Source organism: Eublepharis macularius, chromosome 3, assembly GCF_028583425.1.
Source record: "Eublepharis macularius isolate TG4126 chromosome 3, MPM_Emac_v1.0, whole genome shotgun sequence".
Lineage (NCBI taxonomy): Eukaryota > Metazoa > Chordata > Lepidosauria > Squamata > Eublepharidae > Eublepharis > Eublepharis macularius.
The window spans coordinates 179,842,183-179,850,093 of record NC_072792.1 but is presented as its reverse complement, the minus strand read 5'-3'; the positions used below and the strand labels follow the sequence as shown (position 1 = coordinate 179,850,093).

Genomic DNA, 7,911 nt, shown 5'->3' with positions numbered 1-7,911 from the left:
TCCTTCCCCAAATACTGTCCCCAAATCTCCAGGAATTTCCCAAGGTGAAGCTTGGAAGCACTATATGTGATCTCCCCCCAATTTTATTTTACTTTATTTTCACCCTCCCCAGTGGGGGCCCAAAGCAACTTATATTGTTCTCCGTTTTATCCATTTCTTTTTCTCTCTGTATTTTGGTAAAACGATCAAATAAATAAAGAATAGTAATTTATCATTACGCCCCCTTCCTTTCCTTCTCTCAGCATTGGTATGTTTTAAAGATGATTATTAATACTAACTTTCCAAATTTGCATTTATATATCCTATTTATTATATACCCTATTTATTGAAACATCTTTGAAATTGACTATACTGACTCCCACCGTGTAATCCATCTTGACCCTTAGTGAGGAAAGTGTATTATAAATAAAGTAATTTTAAAATTGTATGTAGATACATATAATATTAAGTAAAATATTTTATATTATTATTATTAATAATAACAACAGTAATAACAAAATGTCGTGTATGAGCTTTCAACCAGAATTTTGCTCTTCTACATAATAAAATGGCTAAACACCTGAAGCAAATGAACAAAATGAAAATGAAATAATAATAATAGTAGTTTTAATAGTGATAGTAATAATCATTAGAATGAAAATGATGAGAAAAATAATAGAAATAGTGATTGTGATCATAATAGTAATAATAAAATAATGCTGATAATGATAATAATAGTAATAATCTTGATAGTAATAATTAGAATGAGAAAAATAATAGAAATAATAGTGATTGTGATCATAATAGGAACAAAATACTGCTGATAATTCTGATCGAATAATAATAGTAATAATAGTGATAGTGGTAATGATAATAGTGATGATGATGATGCCTTCTGAGCATGGAGCAGGGACAGCGGGGGGGGGGAGGGGGATAGTTGTGAATTTCCTGCATTGCGCAGGGGGTTGGACTAGATGACCCTGGAGATCCCTTCCAACCTTACGATTCTATGATTTGCTATGATAATGATGCTAGCAGACATTCTGGCTGAACAGAACCTTCCTATCCAGGAGCAGTCTACCTTCAGATCCCAGCCACTGCCCTAAAACAAGCTACAGAGAAGATTCCCAGACTTGCTTACGCCCGCTGTCCTGACGTCATGACGCAACTCCCCTCCCCCGCAAGCGCTGCGTCGCGGTTCCGCTCGCCTTCCCGCCGGAGACTACATCCCCCAGCGTGCCCCGGGCGGCGTGGCGCATGCGCGCCGCGCAGTCTCGGGGCTGCCATCTTGGCTGCCTTCAGCTGGCGCCACCGCCGCCAAACAAACCCCGAAGGTGCCCGGCCGCGCTGTGGGGGGGTCGATGGTGGCTCCGGGGGCGGACCGGCAGGTGGGTCGGGGCGGGGGGGTGCCGAGGGGGTGCCTGCTGGTGGGGGAGGGGAAGGGCCTCCTTCCCTGTGAGGGGCCCCTCCCCCCGCCTGGCTTGAGGGGGGAGGGGGATGGGCTCCTCTGCCCCCCCTTATGAAATGGCTGCTGCTGCTTCGCATCCCTTTCTTGGGGGGGGGGGAGAATAACTGCCTCCCTCCCCTTAACAATGGCTACCTTCTTCTTGACACCCCCCTTTTGACCTTTAAGGGAATCCTTCTTGCCTTTTATTCCCCCCCCCCATGAATTATTGCTGCTGCAACTTCATAGCCCCCTCTTTCATATTCCTTTGAGGGGGGAGAATAGAAGAATAACGGTCTTTCAGGGTTGTTGTTTTTTAAGGGGGTGGGATTGCCTTGCCTCTCCCCCCCCCCTTTTGATTGACTGCTCTTGCTCCCCCCCCCCTCTTTAATTTCTTTCTGGAGGGGAGAGGGGAAGAAACTGCTCCGCTTCCCTCCACCCCTTGAGGGATGGAGTGATGGATTGAGTGCTGCTGCTTTCTTTAGTTCTGTTTTTATTTCTTTTATCTATTTACCTTATTTCCAGTCTGCTTTTCTCACTGATTTGGGGGGGGGGTTGGAGAGAGGGAGAAATAGCTGTGTCCTTCCTTCTCCCCCACTGGCTGCTGTCTTATGTACCCTTCTGCCTCCTCCTTTTTAATGGGGGGGGGAGAGAGAAAAATCTGCTTTTTTCTTTTAGTAGCTCCCCCCCTCCATGATTCCTTGTTGCTTCTGCTCCTTTCCATTTCTCCCTTCCTCTCCTCCTATCCTTTTATTGGGTGTGTGTGTGTGGGGGGGGGGTAATTTGTATTGTCCCCCGTTCTCTACATCCCATTGATTGGCAGCTGCCGCTTTACATGCCTCCCCCCCCCCCCAAATATATTTACACTTCCAGGTGGAGCCTTTACACCCCCTTTCCTTCCCACCAGAGATTCCCACACTCCCCTTTTCTCTGTTCCTTTTCTTCTCCCCCCCCCTTTTGTTGGCTGTGCAATCACGGAATCTACCGTTCCTCTCCAGGTTTATATTCGCTGTCGCTGCTGCAAATCCGTTTGAAGATGCTCCTCAACTTCCCCTGCCCCCTTCTTCGATATTTATTTTTTCTATCTAATAGGGCAGGCCATTTTGAATCTCCCTCTCTCCAGTGGCGAGGGCTGCAGCTCTTGACTAAGGGAGTCTGTCCCATGGAATTGGGGACAACTGAGTAAATGTGAAATGTGATCTCCTGCTTGCAGATGGGGGCTGCCAACACAGAGGGGGGTCGGTGTGGCTGGACTAAGAGGACGGAGGTAGCTTGGCTCAGTTTGGGTTTGCATCTCCGTTCATCCGGATGGAATTTTGCTCCGGATGTGATTTTGTAGCCTGATGATGCCTAAAGCCCGGTATACTTGGCTTCTGCTGGCTGCTCTTCTTCCTTCTCTTTGTGTGTGTACGTGGGGGTGGGGGTTGAAAGTCCCTTGTGGTTCTCGGATCTGTTCAGAGGAGAATATCGGGGAATTTGGTTTTCCAGGGAACAGGCCAAGAGGCCTTCTGATGGTAGAGCTAACGAACTAAAGCTTTTGTTGATTTTGGGAGTCTGCGTGTGTGTCTTGGGATGCACATTTTAATTAGCGAGGCTCCGAATTAAAGGCGTGCTTGTTTAATTTTGGCCGCTGTTTGGGTTGTGGTTTGTTACTGTTGTCGGAAATGGAAAAAAATGCTACATACGGTGGTTCCTGCCTCTCCGGCACCAGCGGCTTTTATTTATTACTTTTTCTCTCACTTCTTTTTAATATCTCTAAAAGGAAGTGCTTGGTAACATGCAACTGGATTTAGATTTTATTGCTTAATGAGTGGAAATGCAGCGGATCAACGATGGAGATCTTTTGCTGTTTAAGGAGTCTTTAGCTTCCTGGCCTTTGGTGTTCTGCAGTCCGCGCTCTGCAATTACTGTTTCACGGTGCCAAATCTGGGATGTTTATCCGTGCCCTCTGGGCCTCACGCCTGCGTTTCCAGATTGCAATGCTCAGCACTGAGCGATTACGCCCTGACACAAGTCAGTCGCTTTTTGGCCTGTGGTGTGGGGTGTGTTCCTTTCTCCTGGCAACCAGGTGCATAAAATGAAAATATGTTAGGAAGGCTACTGTGATCAAACTTGGCTACTTGGTGCTTTCCAGTACTGTCAAAGGTAATTTCATTATCTTATTGGCAGGTTACAAAAAAAGACGTGTTCCTGTGTGGGTGTGATTTTTTTTGTTTTATATAGTCCCAGGATGGCTACTGCATGCAGGGCTGAATTATCCACTATGCTGGTTACTTAATGGAATAGTCCCCTGCCATATTTGTTGTGAGTTCCCGAGGATTGTGCATGCACATCAAGGTGAACTGCCTGAAGCATGCAGGTTGAGCAAACGTGCACAATTCTTTGCAAGTATTTCTTCTTATGTGCTTAATCTTGAAACATGACCGGAGCACTGAAGCTCTAGCCTCTGGAAATTTGGCTGCATCCCTTTCCCCGCTGGCTGCTGGGTTTTTTTGTAAGTGTTCTTTAACCCTATTACTTCTTGGTAAGTTCATAACAAATCAGTAGTAATCTATGAGCTATGTTGTGTAAATATTAGGTAGAATCAATAAATAATAACGAATTAGCAACAAATTAACCATAATCCTATAGTTGAGTTTTAATCTGGCTTTGGCCCTTCTTTTCAGGTCTCTTTGCAACCAGAGGGGATAGCAACCTTTTTTTAAAGACCCAGAAACAAAGCTAAGATTAAGGTGCTGAATTTTGCATACATGACCACTCTTTGCAGCTAAACAAAGAGCCAGTTTGGTGTAGTGGTTAAGAGCGCGGGACTCTAATCTGGAGAGCCAGGTTTGATTCCCCCCTCTGCTTGAAGCCAGCTGGGTGACCTCGGGTCAGTCACGGCTCTCTGGAGCTGTCTCAGCCCCACCCACCTCACAGGGTGTTTTGTTGTAGGGATAATAATAACACACTTTGTAAATCACTCTGAGTGGGTGTTAAGTTGTCCTGAAGGGCTGTATATACATTGAATGTTGTTGTTGTTGTTGTTGTTGTTGTTGTTGTTGTTATTAAAATTGCAGCATATGCACAGCCCTTGAGTTTGAAGATAATAAGAACATAAGAGAAGCCATGTTGGATCAGGCAAATGGCCCATCCAGTCCAACACTCTGTGTCACACAGTGGCCAAAAAACCAGGTGTCCTCAGGAGGTCTGCCAGTGGGGAAGGGATACTAGAAGCCCCCCCCACTGATTGCCCCCCCCCAAACACCAAGAATACAAAGCATCACTGCCCTAGACAGAGAGTTCCATCTATACCTTGTGGCTAATAGCCACTGATGGACCTCTGCTTCATATGTTTATCTAGTCCCTTCTTGAAGCTGTCTGTGCTTGAAGCTGCCACCACCTCCTGTGTTAATCACCCTTTGGGTGAAGAAGTACTTCCTTTTATCCGTTCTAACCCGACTGTTCAGCAATTTCATTGAGTGCCCACGAGTTCTTGTATTGTGAGAAAGGGAGAAAAATACTTCTTTCTCTGCCTTCTCTATCCCATGCATAATCTTGTAAACCTCTTATCATGTCACCCCTCAGTCGTCGTTTCTCCCCCAAGAGCCCCAAGCGCTTTAACCTTTCTTCATAGGGGAAGTGTTCCATCCCTTTAATCATTCTAGTTGCCCTTTTCTGCACTTTTTCCAGTGCTATAATATCTTTTTTGAGGTGTGGTGACCAGAATTGTACACAGTATTCCAAATGAGGCCATGCCATTGATTTGTACAGGGGCATTATGATACTAGCTGATTTGTTTTCATTTCCCTTCCTAATAATCCCCAGTATAGCGTTGGCCTTTTTTTATTGCCGTTGCACACTGTATCGACATTTTCATATTCCATTAAGCTCTCTACAGTGTGTATGTTTCTGTATGTGTGTGTTTGCTTTCAACTTTTAGGGACCCTACGAATTATCATTCATAGACGCCTTGTTCAGGTACTGCAAACTGAAGGCTGTGGCTTCCTTCATTGAGTCAATCTATCTCATGTTGAGGCTTCCTCTTTTCCTACCGCCTTCACTTTTTTCAAGCATTGTTGTCTTTTCCACTTAGTCTTGTCTTCTTGTGACGGGACCAAAGAAAGATGGTCTTAGCACAACAAGCATATTTCTGCCTGTCTCCCTACTATAAATACATTGGCAACGCTGCCGCTTGCCCCCCCCTTGACGGCAAGGAAATGAACTGATAGTTTGACTGGCAAGAGGAGAGAAAGGGCTCTTGCACCACATAGCGTTTCAGGATCGGGTAAGGAGGGGAACAGGAAACCATGTGTGCATGCGTTAACCTGTGCCCATTTCTGTATGGGAAATCCTGGCTGTCTCTCAGAGCAGAACCACAAGTGACAAAAGGCACAGATTGGACACTTGTCAGCTTCCCTCAAGTTTTGATGGGAAATGTAGGCAGCTTGGCGGAATGTTGGACAAATGACAGTTGAAAAGTCCATTGGACAGCAGTCAGAGAGCCAGGCTGCAAGACCAGGACGCCGACATTTCCCATCAAAACTTGAGGGAAGCAGACAAGTGTCCAATCTGTGCCTTTTGTCACTTGTGGTTCTGCTCTCAGTCTAGCAGCGCAACTACTGGTGGGTCCTCTAGCCGTATTTAACCATGTCACCAAAAAGCGATCCGAGTCAAAAGATGAGGCAAATAGCGCCAGGTTTATTTTTCTCATCTGATTGTTTTGATTGAGTTTGTCCCGCTGTCATTTTGGAGATCAGCTTTACTGTCTGGTGCTGTCAAGTTTCTATAGCATGGGGAGTGTTTGTGTGTGAGAGAGAGATTGCTTGCACCTGGACTCGCCCACCCAGGAAAGAGGTATTCCTCTTTAGGCAGACATGATGTGGGTTCTGTCTCCAGCACAGTGTATAGATGTCAAACATTCCACTTCTAGGAACAATGTCCACATGGATGTTTCTTGCTGGCGGAACCCTTCAGAGTCTATCCTGGAGTTCCAACTTTAGGGTTCTGTTCTTGGGTACAGAATCCATTTGGGCAGGGACAGCATCATCATCATCATCACCAGTGACCTTGGATCAGTCACAGCTCTCTCAGAGCTCTCTCAGCCCCACCCACCTCACAGGGTGATTGTTGTGGGGATAATAATAACATACTTTGTAAACAGCTCTGAGTGGGTGTTAAGTTGTCCTGCAGTGTGGTATATAAATCAGATGTTGTTGTTGTTGTTGTTTATAGCCTGCCCTCCCCAGGAGCGGGCTCAGGGTGGGTTTCAGCAGTAGATAAAAATTACAATAAATAAATACATAAACAGTAAAATCACAGACTCATTTATTGCAAACATAATTTCCAGTATCCTTGATGGGGCCCCCTTCAACTTCCCCTGCACATTATACACATAAGAAAGGGTGGAGGTGTGAGTTAATCAACTCTAACTCCTCACATGTAGGGGAGCAGATCAAGTTTGTCCAGACTGAGTTTATCCAGACCTGTGAAGCCTGACTTTTTCTTTTTGTAGCTTAGATTCCATTGCATCTCGATCCCCATCTTCCAAGGAGCTCGGGGTGGTGTCTGCGGGTTCACTCCTCTTCCTGTAAGGTCAGGTAGGCTGAAAGGAAGTGACTGGCTTAGTGTGCTTCATGGCATAACGGAGATTTGAACACCGGGTGCCTCGATTCGAGCCTGACGTCCCAACATTACACTGCTCTGATGGTGGAAAATTCTGTGTCTGGCAGCTGCACGCCACAGGATAAAACCGGCTCTTTTGCAAAGACTTGCCCGCCAATACAGGTCTCCTGTTTGAAGATAGTTTTGGGGAGTAGCCATGCTCATCTGTAGTAGCGGAACAAAATCCGAGTCTTGTAGCACCTTAGAGACCAACAAAATTTTGGTATGTATGGTACCCTCCATAGAATTCTTACCTCATTACAGATGCTAGTTTTCTGCATTTCCCACCTCCATGAATATATCCTTGCTATAAACGAGCTGATCGCATTTTGCATCTGCATCCTTCCTGATTCCAGCTGATCCCATTTGGCAACACTATTCTATTTTCTGCCCTGGATATCAGACTGGATGAATTGTCATTCTTATCTGTGTCCAGCAATGTGAGCTTTGACTCATTAATGGTTATATCCTGGCAAATTGTGTTCTCTTTATTGACTAATGCCGTGACCTGAATGGCCCGAGCTTGCTTAATCTCATCCGATCTCAGAAGCTAAGTGGTCTCAGCCCTGCTTAATACTTTGATGGGAGACCACCAGGGAAGACCAGGGCTGCTTACACAGAAGTAGACAATGACAAACCACCTCTGTTAGTCTCTTGCCTTGGCTTGTTCCCTGGAGTTGCCATAAGATGGCTATGACTTAACAGCATGTTCCACACACACACTGACATATCCCAATAAGCTTCTAAAGAACCTCAAGCGCTCCCAAAACACAGTTTAAAAAACCATTTATTTAAAGCAATCTCTCGACCAGACCTAGAAAGAAGCTAAGCTAGGAGAACCAACA

At 45.4% G+C, this 7,911-nt stretch overlaps 1 protein-coding gene across 5 annotated transcripts in view; it reads left to right on the top strand.

Annotated features, from left to right (window-relative positions):
- The first annotated feature begins 1,286 nt into the window (after positions 1-1,286).
- The window catches only part of EMSY (EMSY transcriptional repressor, BRCA2 interacting), a 58,932-nt gene continuing 52,307 nt past the window's right edge, over positions 1,287-7,911 (top strand). For all 5 annotated transcript variants that reach the window (XR_008596688.1, XM_054974238.1, XM_054974236.1 and 2 more), the window contains exon 1: positions 1,287-1,367. The gene's annotated coding sequence lies outside the window, so the exon portion shown is untranslated. The remainder of the gene's footprint in view (positions 1,368-7,911) is intronic.